Source organism: Stegostoma tigrinum, chromosome 16, assembly GCF_030684315.1.
Source record: "Stegostoma tigrinum isolate sSteTig4 chromosome 16, sSteTig4.hap1, whole genome shotgun sequence".
Taxonomy (NCBI): Eukaryota; Metazoa; Chordata; class Chondrichthyes; order Orectolobiformes; family Stegostomatidae; genus Stegostoma; species Stegostoma tigrinum.
Genome location: NC_081369.1, coordinates 5,137,488 through 5,163,389, shown reverse-complemented (window position 1 = coordinate 5,163,389; position 25,902 = coordinate 5,137,488). Strand labels below are relative to the sequence as shown.

Sequence of the window (25,902 nt, the reverse complement as noted above, 5' to 3'; positions counted from 1 at the left end):
ACACTCTGATGAGAAGCATCAGGTTTTATTGACGGAATACTGGAAAGTCGTAATAGTATAAATTGCAGATTGACTGTCCTCATAAAATAAAAACCTTTTCATGCACGATGTGTTGTCATTTGTGCTTTGTTTCATTAAAGATTAACCCAATAGCATAAGTGTCTCACTAAGAGTGCGCCACTTATAAAATGCCCTACTCCAGCTATTTCACATGGAATTGCATTTCTAGTTAGTGAGCTCATGGTTATCAAATCTGAAGCAAATGGTCTAGTCCTTCACTTTGCATTGGCCTGTTGTACTTTGGTTAAAGTGGTAGCTTCTGTTTAATTCACAATCTGTCCAACATACCCTGCAAGTACAATAAATAGTTACTTCTGTACAGTTAAAGGAGTCTGTAACTACCACTCCCTTCGCAGGACTAAAGCTCCTTGTGACCAGTACAACTTTTGTAGCTTAATCAATACTTTTCTGTTCCTCCGAATCTTCTACTGCATATGTCATCTCGCAGCCTTTTGGCTGAGGACAGATCACTGCATACTAACCATTGAAGTTACACCTGAAATACCTATTAGCTCTTCCTTTAGCACGTATCAGATTGATTTGGATATTTTTGCTGATCCAATTCTGTCTCTACTGTAACAGCCAGATCTGCTGAGGATATTTTTATCCTCATTCTGCTAATCTTTAAATTCTTCTGTTCTGTTGTCACTTCCATCCAGAATTTAGATTCTTTTACAATCTGGAAATCATTGAGTTTGTTTTTGTTCTTTGGGGCACAGCAGACTGTCATTTGTTCTCTGTAGGCTGAAGGAAGTGATTGTTCTCCCAAGAAAATGTTTACATCAGCGTCCCTTCAAAGAGCCAAACACCAGTTAGAACCAGTCACGTATCCACATGAAGCACTATTGCACAACACATTAATTTAAATGCTAGGACTGAACCGGAGGGCCCCAGATTGAATTTGACCTAATTTTTTAGTCTGTGAAAGTCCATGACATAGTCTAACAATGGATGGCCATTTGTTTCCTGAAATGTATCACATTCTGACCATGCATTATTTGTATTTAATGGATTATTTTTCTTGTAGATTTCATCCCAAGAACTTTAACAAGAAAAGAAACATATTTCTATAGTGCCAAAGATGTCTCATTGTGTTGCAGCCAATAAAGTACTTTTGAAATGTGGTCGCTGTTTTAATGTTGAGACTACAGAAACTCCATCTGCCAAGTTTTCACAAAGACACTCAACCAATTTCTGTCTCCTTGCGGATTCCATAGGTTGTCTTCACAACATGCAATTTGCCTAGAACTACAACGATTGCTTTTATTGCATTTAAGATCATTGTTCCTAGCTTAACTGCCAAGGTAATGATGCACAAGGATTGTGACTGTGCCTGGGCTGTGGGGTACCAGCGGGGATTGTGACTGTGCCCAGACTCTGGTCTGGGCAACATAACACTATCTCACAAAGCTGCTTAAGATCTATCTGAAAATGAAATGGGCAGGACAGAATTTTTAACACCGAGGTTCTTGCCAGGTTCTGCATAGCAAATTAACAGCAGGCTCATCAGAACTTGGTTTTGCTGGGTTAGGATGTTGGGTTTCTGTATACCGAAGGTGAAAATCCACAGCCAGCTGAGCATGGGAGCATGCACCATAGGACATCCAAACTTAGTGACAAGAAAATTCTACAAGGCAACCTCAGATCAATACCCAGGGTCACCTGGCCAAACTCCCAAAGAACCCTACTACCCTGGAGCAAGAAATTCAACTTCCAGGGCACTTGTTCACAGGATAGGACTGAGGAGCTATGAAATGTCCCCACTCTGGTCTCAGAACACTACCACTGTATCACAAGAGAGCCCCAGTAAGTGCTGTAAAAGCACTGTTCTAGTTCATTATATGCGATGGTGGGTATGAACAGGCAATTCAACTGTGCTGTGGCACATGGTAATGTACCAACCTCTGGAACAAAATATCAGGTTCATAGTTCCAATTTGGGATGTAATGGCCACAGAATTGTGTCATAATAAATTGCAACAAGTATCTAAAAATATCAATAGAATCGGTTTGAAATTGGTGGCTACGTGAAAAGGCTCAGATATGTAATGTGTAGCACCATAAAAAGATGTCAGTAAAGGCCTGCAAAGATTAGATCCATAGAATCATTGAGTCATGCAGCACAGAAACAGACCCTTTGGTCCGACCATGCCAAACATAATCCCAAACTAAACTAGTCCCACCTGCCTGCTCATGGCCCCTATCCCTCCAAACCTTTCCTATCCATGTATTTATCCAGATGTCTTATACATGTTATTACTGTACCTGCATCCACCACTTCCTCAGGAAGATTCACCCCACACACTAACTACTGCCTGTGTAAAAAAAAAATGGCCTCCTGTCTTTTTAAAAATGTCTCCTCTGACCTTAAAATGTGCACCCTAGCCTTGAAATACCCAATTTAGGAAAAAGTTCCCCACTTGATTTTCTGAAAGGCCTGAAATGCATTGAAAATGAGTTTCAAAGTGTTTTAGGATTTTGACAGCATACACACAACATACATGCAGATATGCAATATCACATGAGCATGTGTGATATTGAGAATAGGGTAGATATTTGAGTGGAAGGCCTGGTTCAGCCTCAGACAATAGTCAAGGAAGGGAAAGAAACAATGGTTTATGGCGGAAACTGAAGCTGATTTCTGGAGCTAAGGAAAAGCAAAAGGCTGCAGATGGAGGAAGTCTGAGCAAAAAAAGACATCAAAACACAGAAAATTGTCAGCAGGTCTGGCTGCATCATACATGGAAAGAGAAACTGAGTTAACATTTCCAGTTGTGGCAAAAGATTATACACTGAAACATTAACTTTGTCTCTCTCCAGGGAAGCAGCCAATGAATGTGCATCATTTTCTGTTTATATTTAACTGAGAGAAATGTGGCGCTTCCAGGAGTGTAAGTGTTTGAAAACAGAGGACGAGAATGATGGTGGTAAAGTGGAGCTAGCCTGTTGCTGCATATGTTGTTGACTTAGCTCAGCGACCCTTTGGAGATATACTTCTGTTCTAAATTTATTATGTTTATCTTGCTTGAGCCTGACATTTGGAGTCTTCCCTCTGAAGGAAGTCGCTCCCAGGATTCACAAGAAAGGCTGGTGACTGTGGCCACATTTTCTTTGACCCCAACACATCCAATTCAAAACATAGCACTGGCTGCTGGCACTACATGAACCGTGTTATCGAAAACGCCATTACTATAGTACTGCACAGTGCAATCAAGGCATTATCCTTTCCAGGAGCAGTTGGAACACATTAGGAAACTAATCTATCTCACATGAATGCCCATTGTTTCATATTCCTATGCCTGTTTAGGGGTGCTGCCTCAATCTGTTAAATGTTTGGTTACATTGCACCACTTAATTCTATCTTTGTGTACTTCTGGAGTACAACCTTTGTGAGGAGTCTCAGTGTCATACACCTCATTATCTTACTGGATGTGAACTTTTTTTGCCCTTTTAGCCCTCCCCTTCTTCGCATACTCCCCTTTTCATAGTCTGAGATCAACTCTAGCACTCAAGTGTGGACTCCGATAGAACATAGATGGGGACATTTACAGGGTTGCTTATATTTTTATTAGCTGTGATTTATTTTTGAAAAGTGTAATTTTTGAAAATGCATAGGGTCACCTAATAGCCACAACAACCAAAGTCTTCAGTTTCTGAGGAAGGGTCACTCAACCCAATCTGTCCACAGATGTTGCCAGAGATAGCAGGAACTGCAGATGCTGGAGAATCGGGCCTAGGCCGAAACGTCAGCTTTCCTGCTCCTCTGATGCTGCTCAGCCTGCTGAGTTCATCTAGCTCCACACCTTGTTACCACAGATGCTGCCAGACCTGCTGAGCTTTTCCAACAACTTCTGTTTTTATGTCTTCCAGTTATGCTGTCCCACTTTATGTATTTTTATTTAAGAAAAGTGGGTAACTGTGGCTATGTAGTGTACTTCTACAGCACCCAAACTGCCAAGAGCTGCCCTCTGGGTGAGTTTCTATTCGTTCTGGCTTTAGCAGCAGAGGAACACACGAATAGAAAGACCTAAGTTTAAAATTGAGGCTTATCTCAACTATTGAGGTGATAGGTGTCAGACATTTGGCATTGTTACACAAAATATGCAGGCATATTTAATAAATTTTGCAAACTTACTTTTATATATGAAAAGAAAGTATTAGAAATGCTCAGTAGTTCATGCAGCACAGTAACAGGAAAACCCTACATATGAACACGAGCTGGTTATATCAGTGGCTGAAGTTTCAAATGAAAACACAGATTCGTTCAATCTGTTCAGTGTGGAAACAGACCATTCGGCCTATTGAGTCCACGCTAACTCAGCAAAGAGTGACCCAGCCTTTACCCTATCCCTGTAACCCTGCATTTCCCATGGCTAATCCACTTGCCCTGCACATCCCTGCACACGACTGACAACTTAGCACGAAATTAGTGTGCCTTCAGTATCTGATAGGTTTCCTGTGCAGAAGTCAGTCACATGGATGGACAGGATTGCCTTGCAGTTGGGTAGTGAAGGCTGGAGCAGGTAAGTCCAGTCCAAGACTCTGATGTGTGGGTCTGCTCATAGAGACATGCAGCACAGAAACAGACCCTTCGATCCAGCCAATCCATGCTGACTATAATCCCAAACTATACAAATTCCACCTGCCTGCTCCTGGCTCATACCTCTCCAAGTTTTTTTATTCATGTACCAATGCAAATGTCTTTTGAATGTTGTACCTGTGCTTGCAACCACTGCTTTCTCTGGAAGTTCATTCCACATGAATCACTTTCTATGTGGGGAAAAAAAAACTTGCGCGTCATATCTTTTTATGAATCTTTCTCCTCTCACCTTGAAAGTGTGTCCCCTAGTCTTGGAATCTCCCATTCCTAGGAAAACGACAGTACCATTAACCCTATATGTACCCCTCATGACCTTATAAACCTCAAAATTTTACGCTGTGGTGAAAAAAGCCCCAGGTTATCCAGCCTAGGCATTCAGTTATGTAATTCTTTAAAATTTGTGTCACAGGTAGGAAATGGTTAAGAAAGCATTATGCACGTTTGCTTTCATTGCTGAGACCTTTGAGTATAGGAGTTGGGGTGCCATGTTGAGGTTGTACAGGACATTGGTGAGACCTCTTCTGGAGTACTGTGTCCAGTTCTGGTCACCCAGTTATAGGAAGGATATTGTTAAGCAGGAGAGGGTTGAGAAGAGATTTACCAGGATGTTGCCAGGAATGGAAGGTTTGAGTTGTAAAGAAAGGCTGAATAGGCTGGGACATTTTTCACTGGAGCACAGGAGGTTGAGAGGCGACCTTACAGAAGTTTATAAAATAACGAGAGGCATACACAGAGTTAATGGTAGTTGTCTTTTCCTTAGGATGGGGGATTTCAGGACGGGGGCACAGTTTTAAGGTGAGAGGAGAAAGATTTTAAAAAATGCATGGGCATTTTTTTTTAACACTGAGGGTGGCTCATGTGTGGAATGAACTTCCTGAGAAAGTGGTGGATGCAGGTGCAGTAACGTTTCAAAGATTTTTGGATAAGCGTATGAATAAGAAATGTTTGGAGAGATATGGGCCAAATGCAGGCAGGTGGGACTTGTTTAGTTTGGGATTATGGTCAGCGTGGACTGGTCGGACAGAAGGGTCTGTTTCTGTGCTGTGTGACTCTATGACAAGAGGAAGAGGGTCCAATTGACCTACTTAAACGCCTATTAAATCCTATTGGAGGATAACTAGATTTTCCAGACAACCTTTGAGTTTCTGGTGATCGGGCTTTGAGGTAGCGTTCTGGCAGCATATGAGTGGGACCAGTGACTCAGGCAAGTTTACAGTGCCATTCAATGGGAAAGTTCTGTAAATGGACTGCAGCCGTTCCAGAGGTCAATACACCACTACTTTCTCAATGGCAGTTATGGATACAGAGTAATGGCTGGTCTTGCCAGGATGGCTGCAACCCATTAAAGAATGCATTTAAAAAGGTTTCCTTTTGCATTTACGAAGTTGGAGAGAGGGCCCTTCAGTTTCGGGACATCCTGTCCGTTACAGGACATGCTGCTGCAGCTTTCAAGTTGGGGTGGCCTCCCTCTTATGACCTTTAATTGGTGGAAATGACAAGGTGGATGATTGTTTTCCTCACAGGGCTGGTGAGCCTGAGGATGGGTGTCCCGAAGCATGCAGGAAAGTTTGTGATGGTGTTTCTCAAACATCCGTGCAGCAATACTGGCACAGTGTATGAGCGGGACAGGTGTCTACATCAGAATTGGATGGCGATTGCTTTGCTGTCACCAGTGTAGAAATTGAGAACATCTCCAGGTTCCAGCGGAAACCACCTTGGGGTACATATCCATCTTCACATAGGCTGTTATCTGCAGAGTTAACTTAAAGAGGATCCAATTAATTCTGTAATCGGTAGGTTTTAGAATAGATGAGTAATGCACTCTACTGGGTTACTGTCTAAGTCATGAAAACTGACACATTCTGTCATTTCAAGACAAACAGGGTACAAACTGAGTGGATTGGATTGTATGGTAGAATCAGTAGACTCCAGAAAGAGGCCATTTGCATCAACCCTGCGAAGAGCATCCCACCCAGATTCCCCCTCCCACCCTATCCCTGTAACCCTGCATTTCCCATGGCTAATCCACCTAACCTGCACATCTTTGGACTTTGGGAGGAAACAAGAGCACCCAGGAGAAACCCATGCAGACACTGGGAGAATGTGCAGCAAAACACTGTATGTAGTGAAAATTGGGAAGCAAAACTCATTCTGGTGAGATATGTAAATAACTCAAATCAGTTAACTTTTCAGATGAGAGTGATTTTCATGTTTTGAATTTAGGTTACCAAGGGAGAGGGTGAATGTGTACTTGTATTTGTACGCAAGATTTGAACTCACTTATGTCCTGTTCCACAAAGTTATTGTCAGACTGGTTAGATCAGAACCAATGCTGCTTCTAAGGCAAGCAGCAATTGGAAATGTGAAATAATCGAACCACGCAAGAAATGTTCTCCTTAAGGCCCATGAATGCAAGCCACATGCAATTTTAAAGGAGCTGTACAGTGTAACAGCAAACAGAAGTTAGAAGGATTATTTATTAGGAGCAGGTAATTCAAGTCTATTCTATTAATAAATTAGATTGCAGTCAGTTCACACCTCTCATCTAACCTAACTAAAGTTGCATTTTGCTACTGTGCAATAACAGGATGTAATAATCAGCAAAGGCTATACCGTGGTTTTCTCCAAGCAAACTGTTTGCATATAAAGCCTGAACATCGTTTTCAATTTGCATTTTGCTCTGTTCAATTTGCACTTTGTGTTCCTTGTTTAATTATATGACCGAGTCGCCAGGGGAAGAGTGGTTTTGGAGGTGGTACAGAGAATGGGGGTTGCAAACCAGATCACTGATTAGTAATACATAAGCTCTTTTTACTGATGATAAGATGTAATGAAGAGGAGAAAGGACGCCATTAAGGCGAGTAAAAACATAAGAACTCAGAATGGGAGTAATTATTTCAGCCCCTCGAGCCTGCTCCGCCAGTTGATATCATAGCCCTTTGACCTTGGAATCCCTACAGTGTAGAAGCAGGCCATTCGCTCCCCCCAAAGAACATCCCACCCACATCCACCTACTACCTTACCCCTGTAGCCCTGCATTTCCCATGGAAAATCCACCTATCCTGCACACATTTGGACTGTGGGAGGATACCAGAGCACCCGGAGGAAACCCACCCAGAGAGTTGCCCAAGGGTGGAATTGGACCTGAGCCCCTGGCACTGTTGAGGCAACAGTGCTAACCACTGAGCCACCATGCCACCTGGCAATAATTGAAAATTTGTTTATCTCCTCCTTAAACTTACTCAGCGTCCTGACATCTACCATACTCTGGGCTTGTGAATTCTAGATTCACCAACCTTTAAGAGAAGTAATTTTTTCTCGTCACTGTTTTAACTTTGGTGTGGAGTTGTCAGTGTTGGACTGGGGTGGACAAGGTCAGAAGTTACACCACACCAGGTTATAGCCCAATGGGTCTATTTGAAATCATAAGCTTTCACAGCACTGCTCCTTCGTCTGGTGACTTCCCTCTGAAAGCTTATGATTTCAAATAAACCAGTTGGACTACAACCTGGTGTCATGTGACTTCTGACTTGCCTCAAGTTTGTTATACACTGAAAATTTTAATTTTCAAATTCCTTTTGTCTCAAAGTATCCAGATAATAGACAGTGTTTGCACTGCTGCACTGGCAGATGTCAGCACAGATCTGGGACCCACACCATATATTGATTGAATAGTCCACCAAGACGTCTCATTCTACATTGCTCCATATAAAAAAGTATCCTTTCTACATCTACTTTGTCAATCTCTTTTCACGTCTTGTAAATCTCAATAATCTGCTTAAGATTCCAAGTGAAATACAGAAGATTAACCTGAAGAACTGTGTCCAATTTAAAATAAACAAAATGAGACTGGTTACATTTTTGTACCATTCCCGAATGCCTGTTCTTCAGTATCAAGTTTGTATGGTAATTCTTGGTAGAAGGACAAAGGCAAGCATTTAAATAAGAACTTCTCCTGTGAATTCTCCATCAAACCACACACCAACCTGACTTGGAGCTACGATGCCATTCCTTCACTGTTGCTGGGTAAAATTCCTGAACTTGAAAATCTCCCTCCTTAATAACACTGGGTGTAACCACATTCTACGAGTCAGTCGGGGACCGCACGTAGTTACAATTACAATGTTTAAAAGGCATTTGGATAAGTGAACGAATAGGAAGTGTTTGGAGGGAAATGCGCCAGATGCAGGCAGGTGGGACTAGTTTAGCTTGGGAACATGGTCAGCATGGACTGGTTGGTCCAAAGAGTCTGTATCCACGCTGTACAACTCTTAAGTTTTGGTCTAGCCAGTGATGCTCCCATTCTGTAGGTGAAATTTTAAAAAAATCTTCTTACATTATAGGCTCAGAGAAAATAAATAGTAAATTCTGTAATGTCCAGTTAAAACTCATACCAAAACTTGATGCTATAGAGGTGAAGCCCATAATGCAGTCAGTATTTTAAAAGTGCAGAAGTTGTAGAAAATTATTTCATTAAAATGTCTTTCAGCATTCTTATCTCAACTTGTTTTCACTTTAATAGACAGCTTAAAGTCTCTAGCAAAATGAAAACACTAAAAACATTTAAAACATTTTAAAATCTAATCCAATCTCTTGAACAAAATCCACAGGTCGGAACAGGTAAAGCAGGCTTTGCATTGATCTCACTCTGAAATGGTTCAGTACGTTTTACCCAGATATCATTCATGGGAAATGACAAAATGTGGGTGAAACTTAAAACTTTGGAAATACTTTGAGCCAAAGGCAGTAGTTTGCGAAGTAAAGCTTCTGTGTCTGACAGGACTTTCGTCCAACAATCTAACTTAGTAGACTAAAATACTTCAAAATCTTGGAAGCTTAAACTACGCATTAGGTAAGATAACATCTTTGGAATGAGATTAAATTAACTCTGTTTTTCTGCAGTTGCCGCCTTGCCTGTTGAGATTTTTCCAGCATTTCTCACGTAACCATCTGGTAAAGAGTTGAATAGAACAGAGGAAGAAGGAGGCTTATGAAAGGTTTAGGAAACAAGGAACAGAAAAGACTCTAGAGGGACACAAGTTACCCAGGAAGGAGCTGAAGAAAGGGCTTAGAAGAACTCTTAGGGGGCATGAGAAAACCTTGGCAGATAGGATCACAGCAAACTCCAAGGCTTTTTACATGTACATGAGGAATAAGAGAAAGGGTAGGGCCGATCAAGGATTGTAAAGGGAATTTGTGGACAGAGCCTAAAGAGATAGGTGTGGTCCTTAATACTTTTCTTCATTATTCACAACTGAGAGGGACCTAGTTGTAGAGGAGGACAGTGTGAAACAGGCTGGTCGCTAGAGGAGGTCAATGTTGGTAAGGAAGATGTATGAGGAATTTTGAGGAACTTGAAGTTAGATAAGTTCCCCCCTCCCCCCCGGCCTGATGGGATTTATCCAAGGATTTTATTGGAAGCAAGGGAAGAGATCGCAGGGCCTTTGGCGATGATCTTTTTGTCCTCACTGTCCATGGGTACAGTGCCAGAAGATTGGAGCGAGGCAAATGTCATTCCTTTGTTCAAAAAAGGGAACAGTGATGACTCCAGAAATTACAGGCCAGTTATTCTTACGTCAGTGGTGAGCAAATGATTGGAAAGGGCTGGATGTGAGTTTGCTCGCTGAGCTGGAAGGTTAGTTTTCAGACGTTTCGTCACCATTCTAGGTAACATCATCAGCGAGCCTCCGACGAAGCGCTGGTGTTATGTCCCGCTTTCTATTATTAAATAGAATGGTGACGAAACGTCTGAAAACTAACCTTCCAGCACAGCGAGCAAACTCACATCCAGAACCTCAACCTGAGCTACAAATCTTATCAAAACTTGCTAGCATTGGAAAGGGCTCTGAGAGATAGGATCTATGATCACTTGGAAAGGCACAGTTTGATTTGTGATATTCAGCATGTTTTTGTGAGGGGTAGATCATGCTTCACAAACCTTATTGAATTCCTTGAAGAGGTGACCAGACTGGTAGATGAAGTTAGAGCAGTGGATGTGGTATACATGGATTTAAGTAAGGCATTTGATAAGATTTCCCATGGTAGGCTCATGCAGAGGGTAAGGAGGCATGGGATAGGGGGAAATGTGGCAGATTGGATTCAGAATTGGCTGACCCTTAGAAGACAAAGAGTGGTAGTGGACAGAAAATATTCGACATGATGCTCAGTTACGAGTGGTGTACCACAAGGATCTGTTCTGGGTCCTCTCCTATTTGTGATTTTTGTAAATGATTTGGATGAAGGAGTGGAAGGGTGTACTACTAAGTTTGCGAATAATACAAAGGTGGGTTGCATTGTAGATGGTGCGGAGGGCTGTTCTAGGTTACAAAGGGACATTGATAGGATGCAGAGCTCGGCTGAGAAGTGGCAGATGGAGTTTAACCCTGAAAAGTGTGAGGTGATTCACTTTGGAAGGACAATCTTGAAAGCAGAATACAGGGTTAACAGAAAGATTCTTGGCAGTGTGGAGGAGCAGAGGGATCTTGGGGTTCATGTCCACAGTTCCCTGAAAGCTGCCACCCAAGTGGATAGAGTTGTTAAGAAGATGTATGGTGTGTTAGCTTTCATTAATAGTGGGATTGAGTTCAAGAGCCGTGAAGTTGTGCTCCAGCTATACAAAAGCCTGGTTCGGCCACATCTGGAGTAATGTGTCCAGTTCTGGTCGCCTCATTACAGGAAAGATGTGGAATCGCTGGAAAAGGTGCAGAGAAGATTTGCCAGGACGTTGCCTGGAATGAAGAGAAGATCTTACAAGGAAAGGTTGAGAGAGCTAGGGCTTTTCTCTTTAGAATGATGAAGGATGAGAGGTGACTTGATAGAAGTGTACAAAATGATCAGAGGTGTAGATAGAGTAGACAGCCGGAGACATTTTCCTAGGGTGGGGGTAGCTATTACGAGGGGACATAATTTTAAGGTGAAATGAGGTAGATATAGGGGAAATGTCAGAGGTAAGTTCTGTTTTCAGAGAGCGTTTGGGGCGTGGAATACATTGCCAGACGGGGTAGTGGAGTCGACCTCATTAGGGGCATTTAAGCAGCTACTAGATAGGCATATGGATGATAGTATAAGGTAGGGCTGGAGGTTAGATAGACCTTAGGTTTAGTGTAAAAGTTCGACACAGCATCGTGGGCCAAAGGGCCTGTACTGTGCTGTGCTGTTCTCTGTTCTGACAGAGGTTTTCCATTAATCAGAAGTCAAAACCCTGTTGAGTGAGCATAGCAAACAGCAGAATATAAACAAAACACCAGTCAAAAGGTAATGGCAGTTGAAAAAGGCGGCCAAAAAGAAGTGTGTAAAGCAGACTGATGGAGGCAGTGCTGCAGGAGGAATAGAAAACATGGCTTCTAATTATTCTTGATTCTGCCATTGATAAACCTATCCAATGAAGGAGCTCAGTATGCCCAAAGTAAAGGGAACTGCACACCTCAGTTGGTGGAAAAATTGTTTTAATAAATTTTGTAGGAGTAGGAGCAGAGAGACAGGAAAAAGCAAGATTTGTTTCAATTCAGTATGATTTCAAAAAGAACCAGTGATGTTGAATTATTCAAAATAATACCCTCTGATTCTGCTGCACAGTTTCTATGTTTGGGCCAGTCCAGAAATGGGTTCCAGATGTATTTTGTTTCCTTGTGCTTTTTAAGGCCAATGGGGTTTCTTCTGAACCAGACCCTGCTGGAATTTTCTTTCAGTAAGGCACATTTTCTGGAATGCTTGTTCGCTGTCCTGTGTCAGTCAGTCACGTTAAATTTTCAGGCTGAAGGGTTAAATCTGTTTCTCTATTAACATTTTATTAAACCCAAAAGGAAGGGTCTTTTTTCTTGTGGCTCAGACAGTAAAGGGATGAGAAAATAAGCCCCAGGTCCAACTTACACCTGATGCTGAGGTCACTGACTCCAACCAGCTAGTGCCGTCACACTGAGCTCGAACAATTGCAGCACTCCTGAGAAAGGGGAGGGAGAGGGTTTGACAGTCTGGCTGCTTCTGTCTGAAGTGCAACAAGTTCTGCTGCAAAAGGCATTCATGTTGGGTGACAACACCTTGGCTGCTGCCTGCTGCAGTGAAATAGTTTCAGTGATAATGGGAACTGCAGATGCTGGAGAATCACCCGACAGACAGAATGTAGGATAATAAAATGTGAGGCTGGATGAACACAGCAGGCCCAGCAGCATCTCAGGAGCACAAAAGCTGACGTTTTGGGCCTAGACCCTTCATCAGAGAGGGGGATGGGGTGAGGGTTCTGGAATAAATAGGGAGAGAGGGGGTGGCGGACTGAAGATGGAGAGAAAAGAAGATAGGTGGAGAGGAGAGCATAGGTGGGGAGGTAGGGAGGGGATAGGTCAGTCCAGGGAAGACGGACAGGTCAAGGAGGTGGGATGGGGTTAGTAGGTAGGAGATGGAGGTGCGGCTTGGGGTGGGAGGAAGGGATGGGTGAGAGGAAGAACAGGTTAGGGAGGCAGAGACAGGTTGGACTGGTTTTGGGATGCAGTGGATGGAGGGCAAGAGCTGGGCTGGTTGTGTGGTGCAGTGGGGGGAGGGGACGAACTGGGCTGTTTTTGGGATGCGGTGGGGGAAGGAGAGATTTTGAAGCTGGTGAAGTCCACATTGATACCATTGGGCTGCAGGGTTCCCAAGCGGAATATGAGTTGCTGTTCCTGCACCCTTCGGGTGTAATAGTTTGTCGGTCCGCATTGTCAGGAACATGTCATGACGACTGACGATCTGATGAGGTAAAGGAATCTCTCAGCACTGATAGAACATCAGCCAGAAGTGTTGCAGGGAATGGATGGATGTAGAGAAACACTAAATTTTGCAAACCTCAATGCGAAAATAGTAAAGGAAGTAAATGATGACTATAAACTCCTGTCATCCAAAGAAGTACTTAAGATTCTGACTGATTGCCGAGGCAGTTCTTAAACAATGCATGACATTCCTTACGTGCAGGTTCCAGATTCCAAATAGTTGAACATGTTCAAGAGAAGATGGACAACCAAAACTTCACTGGTATATTGGTAAATGAAGTTTAAAATACAGGTTTCAAGCTTTTATTTCTTTGATTTATCAATTCATGGTAGAAGTACATGGAGCAGAAGGGAAGGTCAGGGAAAGGCTAGCGTGTGAGACGGATTAGATATCATGGAATGAAAGGTAAAGGAAATTGTAATGGTTCTCGAGAAACAATGAAACATATATCCAGAGCTATAATTAATGCAGAATAATGGAAAGCAAAAAGCATGATAAACGTGTTGCAGACACACCGGGGTTGAGGTGAGCTATATCAAAACAGAGGACAGAGTTTATGGTCTAAAATTGTTTAAGTCAATGTTTTCTCCAGAATGCTAGAAAGTGTCTAGTTGGAAGATGATGTGCTGGTTCCTTCAGCTTGCATTGAGCTTCAGTGGAATGCCAGAGACCTCAGATAGAAGTTTGAGCCTGAGAGCAAGATGGTGTATTTAAATGACAAATGACTCAAAAGTCAAGGAATAATAAGATGTGTTACCTCAAAACTGTTTTGATGATATGACCACAGAACTTCTGAAAGGTCACCGGACCTAAAACACTGACTCTACTTTCTTCCTCTAGGTCCTGCCAGACCTGTTGGGTTTCTCCAGCAATTTCTGTTTCTGTTTCAGATTTCTAGTCTCCTCAATACTTTGTTTAATTTCTCGAGTCTAGATAAATTGTCCAAATTCTGTGCTTTGAAAAAAAGCCTGTCTGCGCCTTCATATGTTCCAGGTGTATGACATGTGGTAAATTTCATAACACCAGCGCTTCATCGGAGGCTCACTGATGATGTTACCTAGAATGGTGACGAAACATCTGACATGTGGATGTCATCATGCTCAGTGGATCTATCTGACAGTTACTTGATCTGGAAAGTAATGCAATTTAGTGCACGATCCAGGCTAACAATTTAAAGAAAGGGGGTGGCCTAGTAGTATTATCGTGGGACTATTAAACCAGAGACCCAGGTAACATTTTGGGAAGCTGGGTTTGAATCCCGCCAGAGCAGAGAGTGGAATTTGAATTTGATAAAAATCTGGAATTAACAGTCTAATGGTAACAGTGAATCCGTTGCCAAGTATCAGGAAAAACCCATCTGGTTCACTCATGTCCTTTAGGGAAAGAAATTGCCGTCTTTATCTGGTCTGGCCGACATGTGATTCCAGACCTACAGCAATGTGGTTGATACTTAATTGGCCTTTGCAATGGGCAATAAATGCTGTCCTAACCAGCAATACCCTCATCGTCTGAATGAAAACATTCAGTGTGATAACGAGGCAGTGTTTTTTGGTCAGAAGTTTTGGGGAGATGGTAATGCTACTGTTGCCAACTCTGGTTTAAGTATTCCGTGAGGTTACACCATGTAATCACTCATACCCTAACACTCTGCCATTACCTGGCTCAGCATCCTCCCTGCACCAAGTGGGGATGAATGGACTGTGTGGGGGAATTGTCACGTGCCTATGGAGGTGGAAGCAAGAGGATCAGGAAATTTACCTGCCCATTTACCTCCTCCATCCCCACTATCCAAAGGCCCAAACACACCTTCCAGGTGAAGCTTTACCTGCGCTTCCCACAATCTAGTCCACTGTATTTGCTGCTCACAATGTGGTCTCTTCTACATTGGGCATACAAAGTGTAGAATGGGTGCCTGCTTTGCAGAACATTCACATTCTGCTCACACAAAAGACCCTGACACTTCTAGTTACCTGTCACTTTAACACACCACCCTGTTCCCAGGCCAACATCTCTGCCTCAGGCTTGCTGCAGTGTTCCAGCGAAGCTCAGCACAAGCTGGAAGACAACACTTCGTTTTCTACTTGGGGACCCTGCAACCCACTGGACTCAGTAGCAAGCTCAATAATGTTAGGTAGGCCCTGAACTCTCCCATGTCCTAGACCCCTACCCAACACACCAGGTCTTGTTATCACATAGTCTGCCATTCCAATAGTTATTGTTAGCCACTAACAGTCTCCTTTGACAGCTACTCACCCACCTAGCCAGATTGTTAACAACTCTTTTGTCTGTCCAACAGTTCTTCTCTCTCTTTGGGCTCTGATCCCATCTACCATTTACTCCTTACCCCCTGACCTCACCCTAACTTCTGCATATAAACCAACATTTTCCTAGCTGCCATCAGTTCTGAGGCAGTGTCACTGGACCCAAAGCATTAATTCTGAGTTTTTTTTCTTCTCCGATGCTGCGAGACCTGCTGAGCTTTGCCAGCAGCTTCTGTTTTCGTGCTGTTGTTGTAATGTCCTTGTCAGCAGAGGGCCTACAACACAGGGCTTCAAACTGCAACATAGTCCAGCTGCAACTAAAGCAGCAGTCACTTGCTGTTCAATAGGACAGAAAGGATTGTCACCAAGGTGTAGTAGTAGGAGGCAGGAGCCTGAACATAGGGTCTAAAAGCAAGGGACAAGTTTCCCAACATGTTCTGATAGCTTGCTGCTGCCATCAACATCCCAATAGCATCAGATCGCCTCCACTGTGGAGAAGACACAGTCGCATGGACTAAGCTGCTTGTTGCAGGATGCCTAACAACCCCCTTCCTTGCCTTTCTTAATCCTGTCACTTTCACTTTATGGTCACTTCACCCACAAAGTGAGAAAATAGGGGCATTTTAGGAATGGGCTATGTTCGGAAGAGTGAAGAGTATATGCGAGGCAAGCATGCAAGAGGGCACTAACCTGAGGATGAGTGTGGCTCTGGGCAGCTCAGAGGGTGCCTGCTGGGAGAGAGGAGTGTGTGGAAATGCCGTATGTGTCACCCTGAGAGACACTGTCGAGGAGACTGCTGGTCAGGTCAGAGCCTGACAGTATTCCACCACTTGCTGGCCATCCCCTCCCTAAAGATCTTCACGATCTCCAGGTTGGAGGGCTGTCACTGCTGCTGCACGCTGCTATCCGGGACAGCTTAGTTGAAAAAACCTTCCTCCTGCCCTGGAGACCAATCCACTGCAGTCTGGCCAGAGACCAGGCAGCCTCCCTGGCTTTCTTCACCATTCCTGTTTGTGCTGCAGACTGAGAAAATCCAATTCCTGCTGATCCCATGCTGTGGTCCCTTCAGTCAAAACTCCTTCCTCAAAAAAAACCGCGACATCACCCTGCTGTCACTAATATTTCAGCTGGGCAGTGATTTATTCTGGGTAAGAGCAAATCTGATGCTTTGGCGAATGGGCTAGTGACCTGAGAAATGTTCCCAAGGACTAGAGGAAGACAAAAGTCAGCTTACATGGTGAGGATACCCGGGAAGGGCTGGCTTGAGAGACTTTCAATGTGCAGCCGAGTAGGATTTTGAGAGAGTTCAAATTGGATCCAGTGACAACGATTCATAATTGTCGGTTGATCAAACTATTTCTCCCTCTCCAGTATTCTTAAAACAGAGAAATGAAAATATCCAGAGTACATTTAAAAGTGAAGCACAATTTTCTCGAATCCCTATGATTTTTCTCTTGGATTGCTTGCAGTCATGTCCTGGAGGATATTTTTAAACTCCCGGATGCCCCATAGTGGAGCACATGGATTGAAATCCTTAGTTAATGATTGGGTCTATCTGCCTGTTAAAACAGACATAACTGCAGATTGTGAGGAAGAGTACACAGAGAATGGAACAAACTGACCACAGAGCAGACAAACTTTGTAGAGAAAGAGGCTTCTTGCCACATAATAAGGAATTATAAGCGAGTCTGGTCAGCCGCATTCAGGCACACTGTCATTCCGAGGCTCTGGGGAGAAGGCCATGTAGCTTGGGGGAGTAGAAGCTGTAAAGAGAATCAGGAATCATACCAAGAGAATTTTAATCTTTTCCTGTTTTTCCCCTGTACTAACAAACTTTTCCTTTGTCAGAAACCGCCTTCATTTCTCAGAAATGATGAAAAAACAGCTTCTTTTCCTTATGCTGTTAGGATAGCAACAACTGATTTTATAAATGATAACACAATGTAGAACTGGAGGAACACTGCAGGCCAGGCAGCACCAGAGGAGCAGGAAGGCTTACGTTTCAGGTCTGGATCCTTCTTCATTTTTCTGAAGAATGGTCTAGGCCTGAAACGTCAGCCTTCCTGCTCCGCTGATGCTGCTTGGCTGGCCCTGCTGTGTTCCTCCAGTTCTACACCGTGTTATCTCAGATTCTCCAGCATCGGCGGTTCCTACTATCTCTGAGTTTATCAAGGGCAGCCTTGTCAGTGAAGCAGAGCTACAAACATGAAGCTTTGATGTTTTTGTACACTCGAACTGTGAGCAACCCCCACCACCACCACCAAGCTGTATTAGCGCAGGCAGCATTTGGTTCAGTTGTTCCAAACCGGTGTCAGTGCAGGTGTAAACACCAAATTCCAACCAGCAGTAAGGCTCAGCCCTTAGTCAGTGCAGCATTGTCAGAGGTGCCATCTTTCAGACGAGAAATGAAACTGACACCTGCCAAACTGTTCAGAGCCCATGACAAAAGATCCTTAGGCAACACCTTCCAAGCCCCCAAGCACTTCCATCTGAAAGGACAGGGCCAGCAGATACATAGGAACACAACCCCCTGCAAGTTCCAATCCAAGCCACTCACCATCTCGACTTGGAAATGCATCTCACCCTCCCTTCACTGCCGCTGGGTCAAAATCCTGGAATTCCCTCCCTAAGGGCATTGTAGATCTACACCTATACACCATGGATGGTAATGGTTCAAGAAGGCAGCTCACCAACACCTTCTCAAGGGCAACCGGGGACAGGCAATAAATGCTGACCCAGCCAGCGACACCCCTATCTCACAAAGTGAATTCAACATAAAAATCTATGGGTGGGATCTTTATAGAGGCCCTGAGTGATGTGGGCTAGGGTGAGATTTGTGGCAGAATCAGGGAACAAATCTGGAGAGACCTATCTCAAAGTTGGCAGGATCTCATGGCATCTTTTATGCATTTGCCAAGTGGTGAAGCAGTAAATTGCCAGTTGAGGAGGATTATATCTGACTGAGTGCCTTATTATTGCCACAACTCACCATATTAATATTCAGTTTCTGATGCTACTGAACACGCCAAACTAGCTGGACATCAAGAATTCCTGACATGGAAGTCAGAGCAGGCACCTGGAGATTTCAGCTTGGCGCTGGCTGTAGAGAGCCTCCACAATGGTGGCTCAGTGGTCAACACTGCTGCCTCACAGCACCAGGGACCTGGGTTCGATTCCAGCCTCAGGCAATTGACTGTGTGGTGTGTGCACACTCTCCCTGTGTCTGCACTGGTTTCTTCTGGGTGCTCTGATTTCCTTCCACAGTTCAAAGATGTGCAGGTTAGGTGAATTGGCCTTGCTAAATTGCCCACAGTGTCCAGGGATATGCAGGCTAGGTGGGTTAGCCATGGGACATACAGGGTTAAAGGAATGGGTGTGTCTGGGTGGGACACTCTTCAGTATGGGCGATGTGGACTTGATGGGCCAATTAGCCTGCTTTGACACTGTAGAGATTCTATGATGGAACTGTATGACCTCAGATATGTTGAGCGAAATCTATAGGACTGGAGAAGCGTAGAAGGACAGGGAGGGATGAGACTGTGGAGAGATTTGGAAGGAAGCGTGATCATTTTAAAATTAGAGTTGCTCAGCTAAGAGCAACTATAGGGTGGCAATCCAAGGGGGTGAAAGGCACTTTTAGGATATGGACTGCAGAGTTTTGGATGCCAAAATGTTTATGGAGGTTAGAAGATGGGAAGTCAATCAGGGATGTGTTGGAATATTCAAACCTAGAGACCAAATGTACGCTTCTCCAGTCCTATAGATTTCGCTCAACATATCTGAGGTCATACAGTTCCATCATAGAATCTCTACAGTGTCAAAGCAGGCTAATTGGCCCATCAAGTGAGGGTTTTACCAACAGAAAAGCTGAGGCAGAGTGGAGATTAGGTTACAGAGTAGGAAGTATGTGTTGTTAGTAATGAACAGATTTGTTGTAAACTTAGGATGACGAGCAGAAATTTACCTTTGTTACAATCTCAGAGGACGTCATTAATGACCTTGCCGAGAGCTGTTTTCTAAGGAACGTGGGGGAAATGTGGTCAAAGAGATTCAAACGTGGAGTTCTGGAAAAGCTGCGTGTGAATTTAAGAGTCAACAGAATGTTCAAGTACAGAGTGCAGAGCTGGCATCTTCCTGAATCCCACTGATTTACTTTGACAGACTAATTTGATACATTGAAGAGCCTCAGCTTGTTGCTGGTAGTGAAGAGGGTAAAACCCCTGTGTCCTAGTGGGAGGTGTCTGTGGACACAGCTGGTACCTTCCTGTTTGGGAAATCAGTGCCCTCCAGCCCAGTCCTTGGCCCGAGAGGTGTCCCCAGCCTCCATCCTGGGTTTGCCTGACCAGCTTCGGTCAGCTTGCCTCATTTTGCTTTCAATATGTTCCAATCAGCCCCTGTTTAGAGATGGTATGAATTGCCTTGGTGGGGAGGGGATGTAGAACTCAAAACTGGGGGCCTCCTAGCCCACAGCTGAGGATAGTACTGCTGCACCACGAGAGGCCTGTCACTTTGCTTCCTTCTTGGCCTCCCGTGCAGTCTCCTGGTTATGGCAGCAATCCCAGCAGTGGTCACTGCGTCCCTTGCTGCAGCTGGAACTGAAACTCTGAGGGTGCTCTGATTGGCCCCTCACTGGTTAGTCATTGGCTTGGGTAAGGTAAGGCTGAGCTGAACCTCTCCTGCTCCGATTTAACTGGCTAAATGGAGGATGATTTGAATTGGCTTTATAGTTAGGTGTATTCCAGTACAGAAGTACGACAATGTACAATGTTACCACACACAGCGCCAACTTAGGTACGAAATTTATGTACAGGTGGTAACATAGAGAAACAAAGTTAAAGGTAGAGCATTTTTAGTTTAAAAAATGTTAAGAGTTAACATTACAGTCCTTCCTAGCATTAAGTGGAAAAGTAAGGAATAAAGGGAAAAGTTGGTGGCGGAGCACCATCTTAGCCATTTATAGAGCCCTCCCCATTTCCCAATCCTGCTGCAAACAGGTACAGCTAAGCTCTGCCAACTGTGCACGGTTTCCTAAGTTCATTGCTGAGAGCTCTGGCTTTAATTTTTAAGTGATGCCCCTTTTACCAAATTCCACAAACAGCAGAAGCCATTTTCACTGAACCCTATCTGATTTGTGAAGGCATAGGATCCTGATTATCAGGCAGTGCTCTGCTGGAAAATGCACTGAATAAAATTTGATAAAGCATTGTGCTCACAGAAGTGGCTAAGCTGAGGTTTCCGCTGCCTTTCTGACCATCGGCCATGGCCATCATTGTGGCCATTAAATTCAGCCCAGTGAATGGTGGAAGTTTGAAACTTCCTTCTGCAAAGAGCAATTGATGCTACATCAGTTGTCAGTTTTAAATGCGAGGTCGGTCGCTTTTTGTATTTGGAGATATGGGCTAATAATGTGCATTTGGAGTTAGGTTGTGGGCCAGCCGTGACTCCATTGAATAGTAGAACAGGGCCAACAGATTTAATGGCTGAAACTGTTCCTTTTGTTCCCCTGTTCTTAGAACGTGCAGTGCTAAATTCATTAGGGCTTTCTTTTGTTTGGAAGAGAAGACTGAACATATACCTGCAAGGGACAAAAATGAATGGATCCAACACAGTAACTTGTAAGCTTTGTGCCTTCGACTCTGTAAAACGACCGAAAGTGCTTCATTGCGGCAAAGTTAGCAATAACCAGTGAAGAAAGAAAAACGAGGGAAGATGCTAAAGGCATGGTCAGCCCAAGGCTGGAGGAAGTTTCTGAGGAGATGGGAGTTGAGGTTGAGTGTTCCGGAATGGACAACTACTTTGTCTGAAGGTTCTAGAACAGAGGGGGTTTGTATAGGAGCCAAGTTTAAAGAATAGTTTTTCTATCTGTGGTGGAGCCAGAGAGAAGGTTGGGACGTAGCCACAGAATTTAGTTGGCTATTTCAGGAACTTCTTGGAACTAAGAAAGACTTGGAAGACCATTTCATCAGGAACTACGGTAAAATTGAAATCTTGTGATGTGGCACAGATGGAAAGTAGTAGCTTATTTGTCTCTCGGGTGTGTAGTTTGAAGCCTGTTATTATGGACCTAATGACAGGGCACTCAAAAAAGAAAACCATAGTTTTAGGCAGAACCAACATTGTTCATAAAAGGAAGAGTATGTTTGACAAATGTATGAAGTTTTGTCATATGTCACTAACAGGGTAGATGGGGAGAAAGTGTGGATGATGCATACTTGGATTTTCAAAAACCATTGATAAATTGTCAAACAAGAACTTGCAATATATATTTAAAGTGACATTGAGTCATACAGCATGGAAATAGACCTCTCAGTCCAAACAGTCCACCCCGACCATATTCCCTAACTAAACTAATCCCACATGCCTGTGCTTGGCCCATATCCCTCCAAACATTTCCTATTGATTTACTCACTAAATGTCTTTTCAATATTGTAAGTGTAGCTACATCCACCACTTGCTCTGGTATTTCATTCCACACACAAGCCACTTTCTACCTAAAACAATTGCCCCTCGTGCCCTTTTTAAATCTTTCTCCTCTCACCTTAAAAGTATGCCCCCTATTTTCGAACTGACCCACCTTAGGGAAAAGACCCTTGTCATTCCCATTATCTATGCCCCTCACGATTTTATAAACCTCAATAAGGTCACTCCTCAACCTCTAATATTCTAGTGAAAGAAGTCCCAGCCTGCACAGCCTGTCCTTATAACTTAAACCCTCCGTTTCTGGCAACAACTTGGTAAATCTTTGCTGAACCCTCCCCAGTTTAATAAATTCCTTCCTATAGCAGTGTGACCTGAACTGTACACAGTATGCCAGGAGAGGCCTCACCAAAGTCAGTGAACTTTTGAATGGAGTTACAGCGGAATTTGGTCACACAGTTGTGAGTGTACAAGGAGTGTAGTAAGGGGCTGAGTACACAGTCTTGTGGGGTGCCAGTGTTGAGGATTATTGTGGAGGAGTGTTGTCACCTATCCTTGCTGATTGAGGTCTGCCGGTTAGGAAGTTGAAGGTCCAGTGGTGGAGGGTGGATCAGAGTCCTAGGCCTCAGAGTTCGAAGATGAATTTGCTTTGAATTTATAGTGTTGACAGCAGAACTTATCAATATTTAGGAGCCTGATGTAGGTGTCCTTGTTATCCAAATGTTCCAGGGAAGAGTGTAAGACCATGGTGATGCCGTCTACCATGGACCTATTGCACCAGTGAGCGAATTGCAAAAGATCAAGACAGTTTGGGAGGCTGGGGTTGATGTGAGCCATGACTAATCTCTCAAAGTGCTTCATAATTATGGAAGTCAGAGCCACCAGGCTGTAGTCATTGAAGCACACTGCTTGATTTTCCTTTGGCACCAGTATGATGGTGGCCTTCTTGAATCAGATGGGAACTCAGATCATAGGAAGGACAGTTTAAAGGTGTCAGTGAATACTCCCATCAGCCAGTCCACACAGGATCTGAGTGCACGGCCAAGGATTCCATTCAGGCCTGTCACTTTCTGTGGGTTCACTCTCAAGAAGGGTGATCTGACATCTGCAGTAGTCTCCATGGGTACAGGTGCATCGAGGCTGTTGGAGCAGGTAACATTGTTTCACTGCCCTTGTGTTCAAAGCTCAATGCCTCGAACTCATTAGATAGGGAATGTATGGTTGCCCATGATTTTATGTGCCTTTGCCTTGGAGGCCATTATATCATGTAAGCCTTGCCACAAACGGTGGGTGTCCATGTGGTTAGTAATAGTCTCAGGCTTATTTTGGTATTGCCCTTTGGTGTCTCTCATGGTTTTACGAAGGCCATTCCTGAATTTCCTGTCAAGTCATGGCCACCTAACTTGAACGCCTCATACCTGGTCTTCAATAGGGAGTGGATCACTTGGTTTATCCATGGTTTCCAGTTGGGGAATGCTTGGAATAACAACTTCTCTGCTGTAAAGTGCATTGGAAACCCTACATTTCTAGAGAGAACTGATAACAATCTCCATTTGACTTTACCCCTGGCCTCTTTAACGCATTTGGGGTTGCTGATATTGGTGTCCTTATGCTGCTTCCCACAATGAATATCTTTCCTTCTCTCATTTTGCCATTCTATCTTTTTTCCATTGCTATCTTTGAAGGGTTTACTTAAAGCAACGCCCACTGGCTGAACTGGTTAGACTCCCAGCAATGTCATTGTTTTGCAAATTAACTTCAGCGATATTCTCAACAATGTGTGTTTTGACTATGTCCCAGATAAGAAGGCATTTTTTTTCCTTACCCTGTTCAGAAATGCCAAATTTTCCTCAACTTTGTCCTCAAGCCAACTTCATCCACCGGAGGCTTGGGGACCGCTTTGCAGAACACCTCCGCTCAGTTCGCAACAAACAACTGCACCTCCCAGTCGCAAACCATTTCCACTCCCCCTCCCATTCTCTTGATGACATGTCCATCATGGGCCTCCTGCACTGCCACAATGATGCCACCCGAAGGTTGCAGGAACAGCAACTCATATTCCGCCTGGGAACCCTGCAGCCATATGGTATCAATGTGGACTTCACCAGTTTCAAAATCTCCCCTTCCCCTACTGCATCCCTAAACCAGCCCAGTGCATCCCCTCCCCCCACTGCACCACACAACCAGCCCAGCTCTTCCCCCCCACCCACTGCATCCCAAAACCAGTCCAACCTGTCTCTGCCTCCCTAACCGGTTCTTCCTCTCACCCATCCCTTCCTCCCACCCCAAGCCGCACCCCCAGCTACCTACTAACCTCATCCCACCTCCTTGACCTGTCCGTCTTCCCTGGACTGACCTATCCCCTCCCTACCTCCCCACCTACACTCTCTCCACCTATCTTCTTTACTCTCCATCTTCGGTCCGCCTCCCCCTCTCTCCCTATTTATTCCAGTTCCCTCTCCCCATCCCCCTCTCTGATGAAGGGTCAAGGCCCGAAACATCAGCTTTTGTGCCCCTGAGATGCTGCTTGGCCTGCTGTGTTCATCCAGCCTCACATTTTATTATCTTCATCCACCTTTGTTCGTCATGAAAATGAATAACTACTCCTTTTTAGAATTGTTATTTTGCAAATGCTTTTCTGTTGAATATCACCATTGACTTGAATATTGTGTCAAACATCACAACAGTGCAGTGTGGCTCTACTGTTGCCATGGCTAGTTGGCTTCATTAACAATAGTTTTTCTGCAATTTTGCCACCACATGACATCTCTCAATTTTTGGGAATGCTAATCATGTTCCCAATACAGACCATCTGTATCCATTCTTCTCTCGATGTTTGATTATAAACCGCTTAAATGTGATAAACCTGTCATCACATTCTTCTGGAAAAGGATGTGAAATTAAAATCTGAAATTATTTTAAAATTATAATAAGGGGACGTGATGGCCTGGTGGTATTATTGCTGGACTGTTGATCCAGGTAATGTTCTGGGGACCCAAGTTTGAATCCTGTCACAGCAGACTGTAGAGTTTGAAGTAGATAAAAATTTGGAATTAAGAGTGTAATGATAACTGTGAAACCGTTGCAAATTGTTGGAAAAACCCCCACCTGGTTCACGAACATCCTTTAGGGAAGGAAACTGCCATCCTTACTTTGTTTGGCCTACATGTCACTCTAGACCCAAAGGAAAGTGATTGACTCTTAACTGCTCTCTGGATAATAAATGCAGGCCCAGCCTGTGACACCCTCATCCCATGAATGAATTTTTAAAAAATCTTCAGTAACAGCACAAAATGGTTTCTCTTCATTAACCTGGTAGACCATGTGGGGCTGGCTTTGAAATCTGCAGTGCCTAATTTCTTGCTTGTTTCTGTGTGAAGATTCTAATAAATCCGTGAGAAAATAACAGTCCACTCTAAAAATTTTCATTGACATCTTTTGCAACTTAATTTTCCAACTGTGCAAACTAGCTAGAATTCCATCAATTTGCATATTTATTATTGGACATCTGCCTGACCTGTGTAGAGAGCTACCTTCTAGTATCTGACATTTTTCTCTGATACCCTGAATTCTTTGTCTGCTACACAATTACTTGTCAGCTGTGCAATCTGAATGATTTTAACCTTGAACTGTGCTGCATATCTGCTGTATTTTCTTGATACCGTCTTAGCACATGGGATGTCATATATCATAAGATTTCATTTTTGGGCAGCACTGTGGCTCAGTGCTTAGCACTGTGGCCTCTTATTGCCAAGTACCCAGGTTTGATTCCAACCCTGAGCGACTGTCTGTGTGGAGTTTGCACGTTCTCCCTGTATCTGCGTGA

General features: G+C 43.8%; 1 protein-coding gene across 9 annotated transcripts in view; it reads left to right on the top strand.

Moving 5' to 3' along the window:
* The window catches only part of st3gal2 (ST3 beta-galactoside alpha-2,3-sialyltransferase 2), a 297,050-nt gene that overhangs the window by 76,149 nt on the left and 194,999 nt on the right, over positions 1 to 25,902 (top strand). Inside the window, exon 1 of one of the 9 annotated variants that reach the window (XM_059651575.1) lies at positions 9,452 to 9,511. The exons of the other annotated variants lie outside the window; for them this stretch is intronic. The gene's annotated coding sequence lies outside the window, so the exon portion shown is untranslated. Of the gene's footprint in view, positions 1 to 9,451; positions 9,512 to 25,902 lie in introns of those variants that run through there. 9 annotated transcript variants of the gene reach the window in all.